General features: G+C 41.6%; 1 protein-coding gene across 3 annotated transcripts in view; it reads right to left on the bottom strand.

Annotated features, from left to right (window-relative positions):
- Positions 1 to 22,169, bottom strand: part of LOC124595671 (intraflagellar transport protein 80 homolog) — a 435,858-nt gene that overhangs the window by 19,696 nt on the left and 393,993 nt on the right. The window lies entirely within an intron of this gene.

Genomic DNA, 22,169 nt, shown 5'->3' with positions numbered 1-22,169 from the left:
GATAGTTTTATTTTATGTAAGTACAAGATAAATATTTTTATGTTTATTTATTTTATTTTTATTGTCAAGCTGATTTTGATATAGAGTGCTTCCAAGAAACATAAGCTTTTTGAATCTTGCTTCTGGAGACTGTTATCCACATGGCATATTTTTTGGTAGCTATGTTTGTATTGGAAGTATTTTTTAATTATATTTCATCAAATCTCTTGTTTGGAAATGTAAAAGTATATGTGACTGTTTATGTTGTAACAAAGTACCTCTTGCAGCTTTAGGTTTTCCTACACACTTGGGCAGATTACATGAAACTTTATGAGCCTTCAATATGTAGGTGAGATTAGCACTGCAGATGTAGCTCACAGAATGAGCATTGCACCCAGTGCCTGGCCACAGCACATGAGCTACCAGCTGGATGGGCACCCAGACCAGTGACAGGCTGAACTGAGTCCAACTGATGGGCCAGCTTGCTAAGGATGGGGCGGCCTGCCCAAGACAGGCCAGCCCATGGTGACGGGCTGCACAACGCTAGCAGTCCAAAGCATATGGCTCTGCTGATAGGTCAATGATATACAAAATGAACAGTAAAAGTCCAAACAAAATTCTCTGAATTATGCCTGAAGATAGTTCTACATCTGTTGATGACTCTCCATCCAAGATAACATAATACACTGCCACTACTACAAATTTAATTTGATATCCTGTATGTTCAAAATTTCATTAATAAGTTGTTATATTTACTAAAATGCTTTTCAGAAGTCAAGAAATACCACATGTTCCTAACTGTCATGGTATATGTCTTTCAGGATCTGAAGTGAAAAATGCAAATTGTGTTTCGCATGGCCATTGTTTTTGTAATTCGTGCTGGCTGGCATGGGCAGGGTTATTCTATTCAAGATATCTCATTACATTTTAGCTCAGAATATGTTCTAAGATTCTACAACAGAGGGGTGCAAATGAAACTGGATGGCAGTTTTGTAGATTACTTCTGCTACCCTTCCTGTAGATGGGTGTGACCTGCACTTTCTTCCAATCACTGTGAGCAGGTTCTTGGAAACACAGTGTACTATTCTCATATATATGTTGTACTATACTGTGGCACACTAAACTTACAAGAGGAGCAAACTCAAATGCAAATTCCACATAACATCTGACAGGGATTCCACTGAGCCTTGGAACCTTGTTCATTTTAGCGATTTGAGCTACTTATCAGTGGCACTGATACTAACATGTACATGATTCATCTTTGCAGTGGTATGAGCATTTCTGCTTTTGCTTTGCTCCTCAACTTTGGTTTCTCTGTGGTCCATAACTGTCAGGATACTAATTTTCTTGCCACTGATAGCCATTACATATGACCAGAATTTCCTTGGGTTTTGTGTGAGGTTCTTCAATAAGACTTTGACATTGTAGTCACTGAAAGAATCAAGCATTGCACTATTGAGAGCTAAACACATTTCAAGGAAAACTAATAAATCATTTGGCATAATTACAAGTCAGTACTTATCAACAGAAGGCAAAAAGTGTAGTATGCTGATAGATATATTAAGGTGTTACACTTTTACATGTGTCTGTTGGTATTAATAAATTTTGACTCCTGAAAGTAAGTAATGGCTGGCAATTCTCTCTCACAGTTTAAAAACATTTCAAGATAATATAAGCACATGTTGCCCATCCTGTCCTGATCTGCCTTTGTTCAGAAGGTGTTTTATTGTTTGCTCTGACCAACACCTTTTCCAGATCTTTCACCCATTGGAAACATCTGGTCACAGGTTGCCAAGAGACTGGCACACCAACACTTGCCAGCCACTATAATTGATGAACTTGATCATTCAGATTAAGCATCATGGAATGACATACTCATGTCTGTCATCCAAGCTCAGTCTGACTCAGTGCCCAGCTTGGTTAATGCCATTGCTGCTGCATGTGGTGGGAGCACTGTGGACTAATTTCTGGCTCCTGGATACCCCAAGTCACCTAAAAATTTAGTCTTATGATCTATCTACTGTATACAAACAGTAATTAAATTTTTTTATTTGCTATCATTCTTCATTTTGCATCTTTAATGGCCCACAGAGTATTTCGATCATCAGTGGGTTTACAATTTCTCTATGCAGTTTTCAGTGAAAGCATTAAGTATTATTAAAGAAATCAATTAGTAAATGACTAAAATCTCCTCCAGTAATGACAGTTTAATTGGGTAATGCATGTACCTGTAATCAGAGATTTCTCTAAAGTTGGTTACATCTGGGAGTAAGCCTGGAGGTCAATAGAAGGATCCAATGACAAGATTTTGCCCATCCTTATTACTGAGTCTTACCCGAGAGTTGCCGGATCTAAAAATAAAACCTTTTGAGTGCCCCACATACCTGGGTAGCAGCTTGTGATGTGTAGTGCACTCCTAAGCCAAAAAGTCTCTAGTTCATGTCTTCTATTTGACTAAGAAGTAATGAGTCACGTTCAGTTCTGGGGACAGTAATGCAGACTGTGAACTTAACAATGTAGGAAAAGAAAGATTGCTACTTACCATAAAGAAGACATGCCATGTTGCAGACAGGCACAACTAAAAGAGACTCACATACAGCTTTTGGCCACAGCCTTTGTCAGTAAAACACACACACACACACACACACACCTCATGCACACGACAGCCAACCCTAGCATCTCAGCTGGAATGTAACATCATGTGAGATGCAAGTAGCCATATGGGATGGGGAAGGGAAGGGGAAATGACAGTATTGTGTGGTTCGGGAGAGAGACTAACACTGTCTGGTACAGGGACTAGGCTGCCAACAAGTCCAGCACCAGGAGGTTGTGGGACAGGGAGGTAGGGAAAAATGGAGCAAAAAAGGTGAGGAGCAGGGAAGATGGGTGGGTGTATTGCCAGAGAGCTGCAAATATACGGGGTGGGAGATGGGAATGGGGAGGAGATGATAAAACAGAGGAGGTGGAAACTGTTCAGTGGAGGGTTTGGGTACAGTATTTACCATAGGTTGAGGCTGGGATAGTTGCAAGAGGGGAGAATGTCCTGTAAGGATACCTTCCACCTGCACAGCTTGGGAAAGCTGGTGGTGGGGGAAGGATCCAGATGGTTCAGGTAGTGAAGCAGCCATTGAAATGAAGTGTGTTATGTTCACGTGAATGCTGTGCCACAGGGTGGTCTACCTTGCTCTTGGCCACAGTTTGGTGGTGGGCATTCATCCTGGTAGACAGTTGGCTGGTAGTCACACCAACATAAAAAGCTGTGCAATGATTGCAGCAGAGCTGGTAAATGACATGGCTGCTTTCACAGGTGACCCAGCCCCTAATGGTGTAGGATAAACCAGTGACAGGACTGGAATAGGGAGTGGTGGGTGGGTGGGTTGGACAGGTTTTGCATCTGGGTCTTTCACAGGGATATGATCCTTGTGACAATGGATTGTGATTGGAAGTGGCATAGGAATGAACTAGGATGTTGTGGAGGTTGGGTGTGCAGCAGAACACCACTTTAGGGTGGGTGAGAAGTATCTCGGGTAGGATGCCTCTCATTTCATGGCACGATGATAGGTAATCAGAGCCTTGGTGAAAGATATGGTTCCAGTCTGGGGTGGTACCAAGTGTTGAAGGGGACACTCCTTTGTGGCTGGTTCTGGGGGGGGGGGTGGTTGGGAGGATTGGGAGTGTGAGGAAAAATGGTGTGGGAGATCTGGGGTTAGTGCCTGTCTGTGAAGGCCTTGGTGAAAGCCTCAGCATAGTGAGCAAAGGATTTCTTGTCACTGCAGATATGCTGTCCCTGGGTGGCCAAGCTGTACAGGAGGGATGTTTTGGTGTGAAAGGGATGACAACAGCCAAATTGCAGGTACTGTTGGTGGTTGGTGAGTTTAATGTTGACAGAGGTGAGGATGGGGTCATCACAGAAGATGAGGTCAACATCTAGGAAGGCAGCATGCTGGGTTGAGGAGGAATCAGATGGGAGAGAAGGTGTTGAGGTCGTGAAGGAATGAAGATAGGGTATCTTGGCCCTGGGTTGAGATCATGAAGATATCATCAATGAACCTGAACCAGACTAGGGGTTTGGTGTGTTGAGAGTCTAGGAAGGTCTCCTCTATATGGCCCATAAAAAGGTTGTCATTGGAGGGTGCCTTATGGGTGGTCATGGATGTGCTGCAGATTTGTTTACATACTTTCCCTTCAAATGAGAAGTAGTTGTGGATTAAGATAAAGTTAGTGAGGTGTATGAGGAAGAGGTAGTGGGTGTGGAGTCTGGGAAAGGTAGCATACAATAATGGTAAGACCAAGGTCATGAGAGCTGTTGATTTATAGGGAGGTGGTATCAACAGTGGTGAGTAGGGATCCAGCCGGTGAATGGGTGAGGATGGTGGAGAGTCAGTGAAGGAAGTGGAAGGTGTCTTCGATGTAGGGGACTGGATTGCAGACAATTGGTTGGAAGTGTTGGTCAATGAGAACCAAAACTCTTTCAATGGGGGGACAATAACTGGCCACAATGGGGCATCCAGGACTGTTGGGTTTGTGGATTTTGGGGGCCATGTAGAAGACGGATGTGCAGGGTGTCATAGGGATGAGGAGGGAAATGGATTTGGAGGAGATGTTCTGGGAAGGGTCTAAGGCTTTAAGAAGGTATTGGAGTTTGTGTTGGACTTCTCGGATGGGACATGTCTTCTTTACGGTAAGTAGCAATCTGTCTTTTGCTTCATTGTTGATATTCCTACCTAGAGTTTCCATTGTTAGATTGTGAACATAGTCAGTCGCTAATAATTTAAAACTCTCAATCATTCATTATTTATTCTGACCACAAATTTCAGTTGTTTTTATGGGAACTGGAGTCCAGATGACATGCATTGCTCGTTCCAACTTGCACCACAATCTGCAGCTGGTTACACCCTGTTCTCTTGGTGACTGACATTCTGAATGTGGCCTCCAAGCATAAACACTGAGTGCACAAGATGATTCTTTTTATCCCTTGCTGGTATTCTTCTATGGGGTACCACTATTTACCATGCATTTTCTTCGCAGGAATTTAACTGGTCCTTACTTTTTCACTTTTGTTTTCCATCTCAAGGGAACCAATAGATCACCCTACATGTGAAATGTGTTGGAGTGGTTTCAATTTCTGTGGGAGACAGCACCTCAAATTTATTGGTAAGAGGGACAAGGGTACTATCATCCATGCTTCAACTGTGCAGAAACTACAACTACTGCTGACTTAGCACTCACAGTATAGTTGAAGAGTAGTAACAGGCCTTGTATGTACTTCTTGCACAGGAGACAGCTCATAAGGGTGAACAAGTGAAATTTTGGGGGGGGGGGGGGGGGGGGGGGGGGAGGAAGAGGTGTTTCAGTAGCTGTAACACTACAAACAATATATAAGGTACAGTTTTGCCAAAGTGTGAAAGAAGGAAGAAGAGGAGAAGCATGTGTACTGCTAATGGTCCAGAATAATTTTAACCTCTCAATCATTCATTATTTATTCCGACCACAAATTTCTGTTGTTGTTGTAGAATTGGTATTAGATATCAGAGTACTCAGAAGACCAAAAATAGAATCAGATCACAGCTTACTTATGAGCATTGTCAGAACGAATCCAACATGGTACAAAAGAAAACAGAAATCAGCTAACATAATGGGGCTAAATATTTTGGTTAACAATCCCCCATTTTGTCGGAAAATCATGTGGAGTGATGAGAAGCAAGATAAGAAGAATGGTCAGTTGTTGTCATGGTTGAAAATTTTAATAACAGTAACTTGTATTACATAACTGAAAGTGAGATAAAATCAAGGCAGCTAGAAATTGTAGCTGGACATGGGGAACGAATGCCAGTGTAGGAGTGGAAGTGGACACAGCTGAAGGCTATTTGTGGTAGGTATCTGTGGCAGGAAGTGCACCCCCCACACCTGGCCCATACCAGCATTACTGAAGGATACACGGTCTTCATATCCATTGCAATTAAAATGGGATGAGAAGATAAGATTTTATAGACTAAACAGTGAATTAACTTAAACAATTAGATAAAAATTTAAAAGTAAAGTAGCCTGAGACCATTCAGGCACATTGGTTATCACTCAAAGTTTTGGTTGGCAGGTCACTTTTAGATTAACACTACAAGGCAGAGGACACAATGTATAGGCAACAACCAGACATGAAAACAATAAAGACAGAAGAGATTAGACACTATACCAAAAATTCTTTGACAACATCAGAAGGATGCCAACTGAGTGCCTGTCATGGCAAGCATTACCCTTCAACCAAACAGAAAAATGTGATATAAGACAGACAGTGAAGATATGGACAAACAGTGTTGTTAAATTCCTTTGGTCCTGGAATATGCCAAAACCCATTCCTTAAAATGGAAAAAAGAAGAAGAAATAATTTTGACAAACAGACATTCATTTCTCATTTTCCCCACCAGGGCACCTTTTCTGATCCTACTGTCAATATTTTCAACAAGAACTAGTGGCTTCATTGCTGCAAAAGAATCTCAATCAGTTCTGGGGCATATCAAGAAATGGGCAAACTGTCTACCTCCATTGCTTTGAGCCTGACTCTCATTCTGTGGTGTGCCCAAAGAGGGAAACACCAGATGTCATAAGTCTCTGCACTGAAATCTTGTTTTATGTCTGTAGAGACGGCTGCATTGGCATGGCACTGATATGGGTGAGTTTGATCAGTTTCACTGCAGATTGTCCACCTCAATGGCACTCACTTCAATCAGAGGCATCATGATGTAACCAACTAGGACATCGAGGTGGAGTTATCACAACTATCTGAAATCAATACATATGTGCAGCCTGAACCACTGATGGCACTGCAAGCTGCAAGTGGCCACCACAAGATAAATGCCAGAAAGAAGCGGCACCCTTGAAGTGTTAGCTGCATCATCTGGTACGATCCTGCAGCCATCCTGCCTGATATAAGTGGCCGCCTCACATGGAATGGCAGTTCTTGTAGGTGCTCTGTATGATTCACATATTACGCTGGCTGCCTCGTGATGACAATTACTGCCCTAGACCTGGACTACTCTGGTCTGTGTGATTCTTTACTTCTTGTTCACCATTTGTCTATCCAGTGAATATGGAATAAAGAGTGTTAGTAAGTGTAAACATCAACAGTGCCAAAGAGTATTTTTGGACCTGCCATGCTTCCATTCCTCTGACATCATAGGCCTGGAAGTGGCTGGTGCAAAAAAGGAACAGCATTAGTTGGACAGGCAGTTAATGTAGCAACAGCATCATCACTTGATTTTACTACAACAGTGATCAGTATAGTCAGTCAGAGGTGACTTTCCCACAGTTCTTCCTCTGTTTCCTTCCTTTGTGGACACTGTTGACTGTGATACATGTATTCCAAGCACCTCAATAATAATTTTGCGTCATACCAGCTAACCAACACTGAATGGATGCGATCATTTTTTCTGCCATCCTCTCGAGATAAGTTAGCTTTTCTCCATAAGTTGTCTCCTACAGTGAATTCGGATACTTTATCGTTTCCTGATATTTGCACTTTGTTGTCAAACCACTGTGGAAGACAGTCTCATTGATGACAGAAGTTGGCATCAGCATCGTGTAAGGATTGGCTCACTGAACTTCGCAGCCTTAGTCATCATTGTGCTTTCACTTGTTTGGCAGATGGTAGCCGAAAATCGTATGCCGATTCTATGACTAGGAGATTTGCTTCTTCATTTTGCACCAGATAGGGAAGTGTGTGCACAAACTATGTGCCATACAGATCATTCCTTGACAGGGTGTATACGTGGACGAGGAAACAAAATTCCCAGATTTACTGGTTAAAAATACACTTTCTCCCGGATGAAAATAGACTTTTTCCGTGTTGAGTAACACTACTCTTCCTCAGACCTGTAAAACTTATCAATCCTTTCACCGGTGCAGAATTTCCCGGCACTTTAGAAAACGAAACTCAGGGGAAAAACACGTTTTGGAAAGTTGTCTGATGTGCAGCAACATATACACTGCATATTTTCATATTACGGAAGTATAAATTCGAATTCAAAATCGAGATTGCGATGCGCTTTTGTAAGCCCGTCGCAGCTCATGTCAAGTGATCTCGCCAGCCAATGACAGCGGATATTCAGCGCATAGGACACGTGATGTAGTCAGCCAATAGCAACATCACTGTTTAGTAGCGCGAACAGGCAAATAGAAAAAGGTAATGGTTTAAATTAATATACATAGTGTTGCCTCTGCCTGACAATTAAGTGTGAATTGCAGAGTAACCATGTAGATGTATAAGATTAATAAGCTGCTAGAGAAGCTAAGCTTTCACACATAATGCAGATATTTTTTGCACTGTTACGCTTTAAGATACAGCACACAAATGTGGCAGGAAAATTTTTAACAACGACATAAATGTCTGATCTTCTGGGCTCGAAAATATTCTGAATGGTCGTCCTCAAAGATTTGATTTTGAATGAAGAGTCTAACGCTCTGTGATATAAGTAATTCATCGGACATTCGTGCACATAGTTCATCTTGCGTAAAAGGAAATTTACTTTGAAAGTAACGCTTTTCAAACAACCATTCAGAATATTTTACCCCAACCTGTTAGAAACTTGAAATACAGCGAACAGTTGAAACCAGCCAATAGTGTGGAATTAAACACTTCGTTTCAAGTAAATTGACTGCCTCAGCGGAAAAGACTAATAAAAGACAAATTTCTTTAAAAAACCGACAAAAATAACGTCATTGCTCTGCAAGGTGATTAACGCTTGACTGTTAGAAAAATGGAAACAAAATAAAATCTGAAACTAATAAAATATTTTGATGATGATGATGATGGTGAGGTCCCATACTCAGAGAAGCGTAGGGGACGATGCGGGAGACCCTTCCATAACTATGTGAAAATATGTTAGTTCACTTGATAGCCCCTGTTCACAGAAATCTGTTTTGTTTTCACTTGACGTGAGAGCAACAAAACCACTTAACGTAAACACGGCCACGTGGAGACTACCACCTCCCCACTACAACTCAAAGTGATCTGTGCATCAGCTCCGGATCTACGTCATTTCCGAACCGCGGCAATATTAGATAGTGGCGCTCCCCCTCCCTCGAGTGTTTGAAGTAGGACGCCAAAAATTTAAAAAATCGACTTTTCAAAAATATTTTCATTTTGTAGCGCACCTCTTTCTGAAGAGTCTGATACATAAGACATATGTTTGAGGGAACGTATGACGATGTTTTTTGGTCTTAAGTGATCCGAAGTGCAGTGCCACGCCTCTTCACACAGTATTCTTCCCCCGCACGTCTCTGTATTTCGCTCCGTGGAATTCAAACATTTAATATTTTGTAATGGGTGCCATCAAACTATATTCAGGCCAGTGGAAATTAAAATGTCCTGTCGTGCCTCTCCTGCTACCAGTCGGCCGGTTTGACATCCTGCCCCTCTTTAAAAAAATCTTACAATTAATACTGGATGGGATTATTTGTAACCGGCAGAACAAGAACTCTTCAGAAAATTTGCCTATTAGCTAATAACTTGCTGTTTTGTGTGACATAAAATTAAATATAGGATATATAAAACGAGTAAAGACAGGAGACAAGCAAGACAGTAAGACAGTATACATTTCTTCAATCCATAAGTCCTAGGTTTTTTTTCCCCTCTCTAATCTTGCCACAGCTTTATGTGGTGCACTTTCCTTTCTGGGAAAGAATCTATTACCTCATCAAAGTTCATCAACGTTTTGCTACATGAAAAAATGAAACGTCATTTTCTAATACTAGAAAAGCTATTAATACAAATAGTACCCAAGACTGGTGTGGTTTTCGATCTGATTACGTGAATTTTGTCACTGTCTGCTAGATAAAACGAAATAAGCTCATCTTATACTGCAGCAATTGTTACTCACACCAAATAAACGAGACTGTTTTGGCACAAATCATCATTTTTATAACACGACAGAATATAATTCACAAAGTACCAAATTCAAATGCCTATTAGGCCTAGTACAAGCAAAAAGTTTTATGATAGGAAATAGTTTCACGTTTCATTCATACTCTCTTGCTTCTGAAGCATGACATCGAAAAGTAGTAGTATGAAATTTTTATATAAATTTGGAATCGTCATATTCTTCCGTAATTTGTGTGAGTCCCGTTTTTCTCCTTCCTCTTTCTAACAAACAAACTTGTCATCACTAATTCTGTAACTATTCCAGCCAGTGTCAAAACTTCTTCTCTGGTTAGCTTCACTAACCCTGCCACGATCACCGGTTTAGTTATACCGCATTGATTCTCCGGTTAGGCGTTATTACCTGGTCGTACAACGCGTTTTCCATGCTACTCCCAGAATAGAACTTTAGCGGCTGCTAGCCGGGGACTGTATGACTGGCCCTTAGTAGTGTAGCGGTCTGGCCAAAAATTTTCTGTCAAAATTTCATTCTCTTGGATACACGGAGAAGACAATACGTATTCCTCTTAGTCATTTATTTCCACTCTGGTAGTCTGAATCTATGGAATTCTCTAGTAATTATAACAACGCTGATCATTTGCAAACCCAATCAACCACATAAACAGCGATTGGCACTCACCCGTTCAGCTTTATTCGCTCAGCTCGTATAGACCCGTCCCCTTTTGTCTGCAGGTAAGTTTACTTCTAGATGCAACGGGTATTCCCCTGTCACAGAAATCACATACACTATGCACGCATTCAAAAATCAACTTATGATTCATTCAGAAATCAACTTAGAATTTGTTCCAAAACCAACAGGGATGCATTCAAAATCATATGAGTAATCGATAGACCAATGTGCGTTGGATGCTAAGCGCTTTGTGAAACAAGGTCTTTTTCCTGAATAATACGAATTTGCCCCCCTTTAAACTGCCGCCCGGGGCAGATACCCCGGTTTGCCCCCGCCCCCTAGTTCCGGGCTTGTTGCGCATACGTGAATCTGGCAGCTTAGGCGCATCAGTAAAATTTTTCCGGATAGCATCTGGCTGCTTTTGCTTATACAGCTAACTGCCACACTTCTGTAGCCAGAAGCGGGTGAAGGTACTATTCATATGTGACTCAACTGCACATGCGCATATGCTCGGTCGCAACTGCTCAAACAAATCTAATGCAAACAGTTGTGACGTCACGCTCATCGGAGGCAATTTGTTGTTATGAAGCATTGCATAGTATTCCTAAAGCCTTTGACACATTTTGTTGTTGGGAGTCACTTGTATGAACACTGCGTTTTGTTGTTCTATATGGTGCATTTGCTTTGCAATTTAAGTTTTATTTTCGTTTTTTTTTCTCTCGTTCGTGTTTTATTGCAGCTGTATTACTCTGCAGTAGCGTGATACAGTAATATTCTTCGTTGGAGTACTGGTTCTTACCAGTCAGTTAAAAAAAAAAAATTAACTAAAAACTAAAACAATGAAAAATTCCCGGAATTCTAAACAATTCCCAGGTTTCTTCCGCTTTTCTCCCGGATGAAAAAATTTCCGGATTTTTCCTGGATCTCCCGGTTGTCCCGGGTCGTATACAAATTGCTTGAACAAAATCCCTAAAATTGCCATGGCTTTTGAACCCACACTAGACTCAGACTGTAGAGAGGAGTCCTGTTTTGCCATATCGGCCAGGACAGCAGGCCAGCAGTACACACACGGTGAACAAGTGCCAGGAAAATTGGAGTGCATCCCAGCATTTTGAGTGAACAACTTGTTCTCCACAATCATTCTGAAATGGACAGCGACACACCAAGTGTTTCTAGTCATAGTTTCTTTTCGTAGGTTGTGTCTACTTGCCTATCTGGCAAGCACATTTGGCAGTGTCATTTCCCTCATGCCACCAGTGTTTCTCTCAGCATTCATGACTGTGCTGCCCTTATAAGTAAGCTATCAGTTTTGCCTGTGGCCTTTGCAGGCACATTGCTTCAGTTTGCTGTCGCACATAGTGAAGTCATGGCCATGCACATAAAGTCATCTTTTACGGCTCACACCATTCACATCATTGACACTGTGCTTCATCTGGCATCAGAGAAACCCATCAAATTCCTACACATCTTGCATATGATGGATTGGGTGGTCTCTTTCCAGGTGGATACTGGTGCCTCTTCTTCTCTGACCAATGTTTCTACCTATGTGATGCTGGGCTCTTCTCCACTTAACAGGTTTCGGAGGAAGGCTACAGCCCACATTGGTCATGAAATTCCAGTGTAGGGATTTTTTTTTTTTTTTTTTTTTTTTGACAGAGGGCTTACATAAGAATGCATCTGACACACTTTCATTTTTGGCAGTTTCTTCTGGCACAGCAGGAATCATTTTTACATTAGATGCCTTCAAGCAGTTTGGGATTTCCATTTCTAAGAATGTACATTTGATCTACCTGGATATTCCATTTCAAGGCACTGAAGGATTCACGACCTCCTTTTAGGGCTTGTTCACTTGACATTTTGGTCAGATGGCAATCCGTCAAGGCATGCCTATGGTTGAAATGGGTGTGCTGATTCCTCACATCCTCTAAGATGCAGTGAAGGCAGAACTGGACAGGTTGGTCATATCACCCATGATGCGATCATCCAAGTTTCTTCCAGTCAGCAAGCTTCTGCCTTCATCATTGTCAGGAGGCTCTCTCAGGCTGTGCAGCAATTTTAAAGCTGTGAATGACCAATTAATCACAGATTCTTTTCCAATTCCATGACCAGAGGACCTGTTCTCCAGGATCCTGTTATATGAAGACTATTATTATATGAGGCCTGTTAGACAAAGATTGATCTGTTGGAGGCATATTTACAGCTGCAATTACATTCAGATTCATGTGAAATGCTGGTGCTTAAGACACTTTTTGACTTGTACTGGTATAACTGGCTTCCATTTGGAATTGCTAATGTCCCAGTTATTTTTCCATGCTGCATTGAACAGTTGATTCAGGGCATTTCTTCATATGGCAGTTATTTAGATGACATCATTATAACAGGGGCATCTATGGTTGACCACTTCCAGAATTTTCATTCCTTGTTTTCTCATTTATTGGCTGAGAGTCTGAAATGTAACCTCAGTAAGTGTAGCTTTTTCCAGCACTTGGTGTAGTACCTAAACAAGGCATCGGACTAACCTGAGCCCATATGTAGGCCATTGAAAACGTCCCCCACCCCAAACTCTGAAAAAACTACAGTTCTTTTTAGGGAAGATGAGCTATTCTGATCGTTTTATACACCCACCTGCCATGCTTGTGGCCACTATCAACACCCTGTGTAAGAAGGCGGCTAGCTTTGTGTGGTCACCTGCATATGAGCTGGCATTTCTCACTCTAAATTAGGCACTGCAGTCAGAGCTGTGCCTCGTCCCGTACTTGTTGGGACAGCCTCTTCTCATCACCACTGATGCCTTATGCATGGAATTGGTGCAGTCCTCTCCCAGTGGGAGCCTGATGGCTCTGACCATGCCATTGCTTTCATTTCCAAAACTCTCACCCAGGTTCAGTGCAACTATTTGCAGATAGAGGAAGAGGCATTAGCTATTATCTATGCAGTGAAGAAGTTCCATACCTAACTGTGCAGCATGAAGTTTCAGTTGAGCACAGACCACAAGCTGTTACTTGCATTGTTTGGTCTCTGATCCAGACTCTGGGCCAAGATGACACAAAGGCTTCAGCACAGGGCATTATTTCTGTCTGCATATATGTATGACATCCTCTACAAACCTAAAATGCCAATACTCTATCTTGTCTGCCAGCTGGCTTGGATCCTGAGTTTGATGCTCATGAAGTCATCATTTTTCAAATAGATTTCATCACTGGCCCTTCAGGAATTCCCCCTTGATGCGTCAGAAGTCGCAGCTCAGACACAGGTGGACCACATGCTCCATTCTGTTGTCCATTGGATTCAGCATTGTTGGCCTCAGAGACTGCCCACAGACAGCCTCGGTCCTGACTCTCACTCTGTAATGGAATGCTCCTCCTCTAGACAGAACAAAACTGGTCTCCGGTCATTATTCTGCCAGCTCTTTGCCTGAAGGTCCTTGATCTCTTACATACTGGTCACTGTGGTATCTCACGGATGAACAGCTGGCACGTTGGCAAACTTACTGGCTGGCTATCAATACAGATACTGAGTTGATGGTTTTGTCCTGTACTACATGTGCCTGCGTCCCCCAAGAACCATGGACCTTGCCGTTGGTGGAGAGGCTTGCGTGCCTCAAGGATACAGGTAGCCATACCGTAGGTGCAACCACAACAGAGGGGTATCTGCTGAGAGGCCAGACAAATGTGTGGTTCCCGAAGAGGGGCAGCAGCCTTTTCAGTAGTTGCAGGGGAACAGTCTGGATGATTGACTGATCTGTCCTTGTAACACTAGCCAAAATAGCCTTGCTGTGTTGGTACTGCGAACGGCTGAAAGCAAGGGGAAACTATGGCTGTGATTTTTCCCGAGGGCATGCAGCTTTACTGTATGAGTAAATGATGATGGCGTCCTCTTGGGTAAAATATTCCGGAGGTAAAATAGTCCCCCATTCGGATCTCCAGGCGGGGACTACTCAGGAGGACGTCGTTATCAGGAGAAAGAAAACTGGCATTCTACGGATCGGAGCGTGGCATGTCAGATCCCTTAATCGAGCAGGTAGGTAAGAAAATTTAAAAAGGGAAATGGATAGGTTAAAGTTAGATATAGTGGGAATTACTGAAGTTCGGTGACAGCAGGAACAAGACTTCTGGTCAGGTGAATACAGGGTTATAAATACAAAATCAAATAGGGGTAATGCAGGAGTCGGTTTCATAATGAATAAAAAAAGAGGAGTGCGGGTAAGCTACTACAAACAGCATAGTGAACGCATTATTGTGGCCAAGACAGACATGAAGCCCATGCCTACTACACTAGTACAAGTTTATATGCCAACTAGCTCTGTAGATGACGAAGAAATTGATGAAATGTATGATGAAATAAAAGATTTTATTCAGATAGTGAAGGGAGACGAAAATTTAATAGTCATGGGTGACTGGAATTCGGTAGTAGGAAAAGGGAGAGAAGGAAACATAGTAGGTAAATATGGATTGGGGCTAAGAAATGAAAGAGGAAGCCGCCTGATAGAATTTTGCACAGAGCACAACTTAATCATAGCTAACACTTGGTTCAAGAATCATAAAAGAAGGTTGTATACATGGAAGAAGCCTGGAGATGCTGACAGGTTTGAGATAGATTAAAGGTAAGACAGAGATTTAGGAACCAGGTTTTAAATTGTAAGACATTTCCAGGGGCAGATGTGGACTCTGACCACAATCTATTGGTTATGAACTGTAGATTAAAACTGAAGAAACTGCAAAAAGGTGGGAATTTAAGGAGATGGGACCTGGATAAACTGACTAAACCAGAGGTTGTACAGAGTTTCAGGGAGAGCATAAGGGAACAATTGACAGGAATGGGGGAAAGAAATATGGTAGAAGAAGAATGGGTAGCTTTGAGGGATGAAGTAGTGAAGGCAGCAGATGACCTAGTAGGTAAAAAGACGAGGACTAGTAGAAATCATTGGGTAACAGAAGAAATATTGAATTTAATTGATGAAAGGAGAAAATATAAAAATGCAGTAAAGGAAGCAGGCAAAAAGGAATACAAACGTCTCAAAAACGAGATCGACAGGAAGTGCAAAATGGCTAAGCAGGGATGGCTAGAGGACAAATGTAAGGATGTAGAGGCTTATCTCACTAGGGGTAAGATAGATACTGCCTATAGGAAAATTAAAGAGACCTTTGGAGAAAAGAGAACCACTTGTATGAATATCAAGAGCTCAGATGGAAACCCAGTTCTAAGCAAAGAAGGGAAAGCAGAATGGTGGAGGGAGTATATAGAGGGCCTATACAAGGGCAATGTACTTGAGGACAATATTATGGAAATGGAAGAGGATGTAGATGAAGATGAAATGGGAGATACGATACTGCATGAAGAGTTTGACAGAGCACTGAAAGACCTGAGTCGAAAGAAGGCCCTGGGAGTAGACAACATTCCATTAGAACTATTGACGGCCTTGGGAGAGCCAGTCCTGACAAAACTCTACCATCTGGTGAGCAAAATGTATGAGACAGGCAAAACACCCTCACACTTCAAGAAGAATATAATAATTCCGATCCCAAAGAAAGCAGGTGTTGAAAGATGTGAAAATTACCGAACAATCAGTTTAATAAGTCACGGATGCAAAATACTAACGCATATTCTCTACAGATGAATGGAAAAACTGGTAGAAGCTGACCTCGCTGAAGATCAGTTTGGTTTCCGTAGAAATGTTGGAACACGTGAGACAATACTGACCCTACGAGTTATCTTAGAAGCTAGATTAAGAAAAAGCAAACCTACGTTTCTAGCATTTGTAGACTTAGAGAAACCTTTTGACAGTGTTGACTGGAATACTCTCTTTCAAATTCTGAAGGTGGCAGGGGTAAAATACAGGGAGCAAAAGGCTATTTACAATTTGTACAGAAACCAGATGGCAGTTATAGGAGTCGAGGGGCACGAAAGGGAAGCAGTGGTTGGGAAGGGAGTGAGACAGGGTTGTAGCCTATCCCCGATGTTATTCAATCTGTATATTGAGCAAGCAGTGAAGGAAACAAAAGAAAAATTCGGAGTAAGTATTAAAATCCATGGAGAAGAAATAAAAACTTTGAGGTTCACCAATGACATTGTAATTCTGTCGGAGACAGCAAAGGACTTGGAAGAGCAATTGAACGGAATGGACAGTGTCATGAAAGGAGGGTATAAGATGAACATCAACAATAGCAAAATGAGGATAATGGAATGTAGTCGAATTAAGTCGGGTGATGCTGAGGGAATTAGATTAGGAAATGAGACACTTAAAGTAGTAAAGGAGTTTTGCTATTTGGGGAGCAAAATAACTGATGATGGTCAAAGTAGAGAGGATATCAAATGAAGACGCAATGGCAAGGAAAGTGTTTCTGAAGAAGAGAAATTTGTTAACATCGAGTATTGATTTAAGTGTCAGGAAGTCGTTTCTGAAAGTATTTGTATGGAGCGTAGCCATGTATGGAAGTGAAACATGGACGATAACTAGTTTGGACAAGAAGAGAATAGAAGCTTTCGAAATGTGGTGCTACAGAAGAATGCTGAAGATTAGATGGGTAGATCATATAACTAATGAGGAGGTATTGAATAGGATTGGGGAGAAGAGAAGTTTGTGGCACAACTTAACTAGAAGAAGGGATCGGTTGGTAGGACATGTTCTGAGGTATCAAGGGATCACCAATTTAGCATTGGAGGGCAGTGTGGAGGGTAAAAATTGTAGAGGGAGACCAAGAGATGAATACACCAAACAGATTCAGAAGGATGTAGGTTGCAGTAGGTACTGGGAGATGAAGAAGCTTGCACAGGATAGAGTAGCATGGAGAGCTGCATCAAACCAGTCTCAGGACTGAAGACCACAACAAAAACAACATGTGCCTGCCAGCAGTCAGTTCCTCCTCATGTTTTTCTGTCCTGGCCCCACACAAGCCCCGGGGAGCATATTCACAATGCCTCTGCCAGCCCCTCCCCTCCCTTTTTTTTTTCCAGTGGATGTGGCTCACTGTGGTCAACTCATTCTCCAAATTTCCTTATATCCACCCAGCCCCATCTATCATGTCGGCAAATGTAATTTGGGCCTTGTCTCACATCTTTGCTACTGAGGGTCTCCCATTGACCATCATTTCAAACAATGATCCCAGTTTACCTCTGCACAGTTCAGTTGCTTTTGTGAGGTTCAAGGGATCATACACATGCTCAGCACCATGTTCCATCTGTAATCTAATGGGCGGGCAGAATTGAGGGTGTGGACTTTAAGGAGAATAGGTCAGCCATGGTGCACTCTTCTTCCAAGGATGAGACCACCATGCTGTTTTTGGCCACCTATTGGATCAGTCCCATCGCTGGGAAGAGCCTTGCTGAGTTACTACACGGATGGACTCTCCTTATGCTGCTGTCTCCACTGGGACCTTGACCCCCACCACCCTACCTTGAGCCTATTGCCAGTTCTGCCTTTGCGCCATGATGAGAGCATGATCATTCAGTCATTGTCCTTCCTTCCTAGGTTCCTGCTACATTCCATGGCTCCCACAGTGACTGGATGTACAAAGTTTCTGCTGGGGATCTCTCTGGTGGTGCCACCAGAACCAGTTATGCACCAGATTGTCACAGTCAGTAGCCCCAGCCTTGCTGCCTCACCCTCTTCCACCTCTCGAGCCACCAGCTCCACTTCACCCTGGCCAGGTGCTTGGTACCTCAGAAGTCACATAGTGGGGCCTGATGCCACAATATTTCTCTGTTCCAGCCCCAGCAGAGGTGGTCCACCTCCATTGGCCACTCCATGTGTGGCCTTGCTGCTCCGGGTGATCCTGTGCTTGTCACCATAGAGATTCATTCTGTCCCTGGACTCAGCCGCACTGTGGACCCTCTTGGCCCCCACACTAATTGCTGTCCCATCACCCTCTCATTGCAATTGGCACTGTTGGCTCAACTTTTGCACCTATGTGCCATTGTGGAGTGGGAGGGTTGATGTAACTAACTCGGACAGTGAGATGAAGTTATTGCAATTGTCTGAATCAATACATACTTGCTGCCTGCACCGCCAATGGTGCTGGCACTGTTGGGTCAACTTTCGCACCTATGTGCCATTGTGGAGTGGGAGGGTGGATGTAACCAACTCGGACAGTGAGATGAAGTTATTGCAACTGTCTGAATCAATACATACTTGCTGCCTGCACCGCCAGTGGTGCTGCAAGCTATGAACGGTCACAGCAAGACAAACACCAGAAAGAAATCACACCCTCAAAGCGATCGTCGAGTCACCTGGCGGGATCCTGTGGCCGACCAGCCTGAAATAAGTGAGTACTCTGCCAGGAAAAGCAGTTCTTGTTGGTGCTCCTTATGATACACTTATTACACCATTTGCCTTGTGATGACAACTACCTACTTTTGGACCATGTGATTCAGTACTTTTTGTTCACAATTTTTATCCAGTGAATATGAAATAAAGAGTGTTAGTAAGTGTAAATTGCAACACTCCACCCACGACAGCGAAGACTATCTGGCTTAGTAGCCATTGCCAGGAGTCCTGATATCACAGATTGGACAGTCACCTACTTCTCGGCATACCAGGGGAGGTTGCATCTCAGGCGCAGCAGTGTGATTCATACACTGTCAGGTGGTTACAACTGTGAGCATACATGACAATTCCCCATGATGGATTGGTTACTGCATGCTAATTTTGGGTGTGAACATAAATTCACTCTAATTATAGGTGCAGAACATCACAATGCACAGTTAACAGATATTGCATCACCTATGGTGTCCTTCTCCAAACCTCCTGCACTTCTTTCAAATTTAGAAAAATGGATGTGAAACTCTAAAATAAGACCGTAAGTAATCAAGCCAAAATGTTGAGGGAGAATCTGTGAAGTGAGCTAAAACTGATGGGTATCCTGATAATAGCTGTGCTGTCAGTGTAAAAGGTTGGCTAGGTAAATGACTCCTTTTAACCACCTCTTCCAACAGGCAAGGCATTATGCATGTCTATTGTAGCCCACAAAGAATAAGAAGACTAAGAAAGTGGGATGAAAGTTTAAAAAAGGGAATTGATAATAAAGATGGAGAATGTAGAAAATATCTTAACATAAACTGCCAACAGAAGAAAAGGAAAGAAGATTAGGGTTTAACATCCCATTGAGATTAAGATTTAACATCCCATTGACATTGAGGTCATTAGAGATAGAGCACAAGCTTGAACTGATTCACGGATGGAGAAGGAAATTGACTGTGACCTGTCAAAGGAACCATTCTGGCATTTGCCTGAACTACTTTAAGAAAATGACATAAAACCTAAATCAGGATTTCTGGACATAATTTTGAACCGACATCCTCCCAGACGTCAGCCTAGTGTGATAAGTACTGCTACACCTTACTTGGCACAAACAGCAAAGATCTACTGCAAAATAAGAGGGTGGGAAACATCACCAGAAATATTGGTAAGATTTTGTATAATTTTTCTAAAACAATAGAAGAAGACCTCAACACTAATTACATAAAATCTTAAAGTTTATAAACAACAAAGTTAAATAAAATGTTTAATTCAGATTGACATTCAATGGCTGATTCGTTATGGAAAGGTCTAGCACAAAGACACTACTTCACAAATAGTGCAAGAGTCTGAAAACATCAAAGATGGAGACATTTAATTCAATGGACTAAAAGCAGCACTTAAAATATGAAAACTAAGAAAATGTAGATGAAGATGGTACAAAATGAGAGTTCGATAAAAATTCATAACAGTCATATTTATATCAGCTCCTCCGGTTCTTAAATCTGATTTGGAATGGGAAAGAACCACCTAGACATGTCGATCAAAATGTGTCATCACATTAATATAAAATAATAATATTAATAAACAAAAAGACTATATAACTATTAGAAGATTTTGTAGGAAGGACAAGATGATTCTAAAATGCAACTTCCATATGTAGGTTTCTGCAAACTGAGAATGGTATGTAGTATATGGAATGCAACTCAGTCTCAATCTATATTCACATCTACATCTACATGGGTACTCTGCAATTCAACTTTAAGTGCCTGGCAGAGAGCTTATTGAACATTTTCAACCATTCCATTATCTAACAGCATGCAGGAGAAACTTAGATCTTTCTGTGCAAGCTCTGATTTCTCTAATTTTATTCTGATGATCATTTCCCTCTATGTAGGTAGGCATCAACAAAATATTTTTGCATTTGGAGGAGAATGTCAAAGGAATGGAAGGTTAAGTAAAAGCTCTAAAACAAAATTGTCAGCAACCTAAATCACAGAGAAGTAACTGAACTCCTTTGACTATGATAAAACAGAAATGTTGCTCACTTTGAAAATAAGACACATTGGATGTCACAAAAATTGTGAAATCAAAGGAAAACAAGCATTAGTGTTAAAACCAGTTATACCGTAACTAACAAATTTACTACCAAGATGGTAAGGATGTCCTTGGTGCAATACAAATAATTTAAGAGGTAAAGGTAACATCTCACCAATCAGAAGAGGCACTGACTCATCGTTGGCACATAAACAAGGTTTAGAAATTTGCTTCCTTTTGGACAAACCCTTTTTCAGAGCTAAAGAGTTCACATGACACACATACATATACAAACATACACTTGTATAACTACATTGTCCTGGCTGATTACTTGTGCTGGCACTGCAGCTCAAACAAGGTGAGGGGGTGTGTAGAATGGAGTAGGTGAAGGAGAAAATGAAGCTGGAGTCATTAGGAAGGGTTAGGGAGGCAGGTTGATGGCTGAGAGGGAGAGGTAGCACGCATTTGGGATATGATTGTGGCAGCAATGAGCTCAATCTGACTGCAGGTTGCACACAGTGTACAGTAATGTGGAGGGGGGATTGATATGTGATTTGTGATTTATTCATCTCACTACGTACAATTTTCAAATCATTTGATTTGATGTACAGGAGACATGTCAAGGTTTACAAAAGAGACTTTTTTCACTTTTTAAAGAGAAATACAAAAGTTTACATTATATTTTACTTTTCTAAGTTACAGATACACATGTACATAAAATAATACATGTAATACAATCCCTGTGTTCAGACTGTGAAGCTGTCCTCAATGAAATCATTGACAGAATAATCAGACTTTTCCACCAGAAGAGTAAAGAGCAGTCTTTTCAGTGAACCAAGCTCCATTTTAAATACATTACTGCCCTTTATTTTATTGAAATTTTTAACCCCATATACTCTGGCATTTGGGCATAAAGTTTTAAACGATGTGTTGGATGTTTGAAGTTATCTCTGTGGCGAGTGCTGTAGTTGTGGTCAAAGCAGAAAGTGTCTAGTGTATGTTGATTTTTATATAGAAACACCACCATCTCATATACGTAAAGTGAAGGGATAGATGGTATTTTTAAATTTTTTTAACAGTGGTCGACAGGATTCCCGTTTTTTTTTTTTTTTTTTTTTTTTTTTTTTTTTTTTTTTTTTTTTTCCCACACACATGTTTCTAATTACTTTCTTTGGTAATACTAGGAGCCTAGTGACATTTGCTAAATTTCCCCAGAAGATTATGCCATAACGAATGACTGACTCAAAGTAGCAGTGATAAACTAACTTTCTGGTATCCATGTTTGTGGCACCTGACAAAATACACATTGCAAATGCTAAGTTGTTCAGTTTATTAGCTAAGAAATCTATGTGTACCTCCCAATTTAAATTTTTGTCAAG

The sequence above is a fragment of the Schistocerca americana genome, chromosome 2, assembly GCF_021461395.2.
Source record: "Schistocerca americana isolate TAMUIC-IGC-003095 chromosome 2, iqSchAmer2.1, whole genome shotgun sequence".
NCBI classification, from domain to species: domain Eukaryota; kingdom Metazoa; phylum Arthropoda; class Insecta; order Orthoptera; family Acrididae; genus Schistocerca; species Schistocerca americana.
This window is presented reverse-complemented; position numbering and strand designations above follow the sequence as displayed.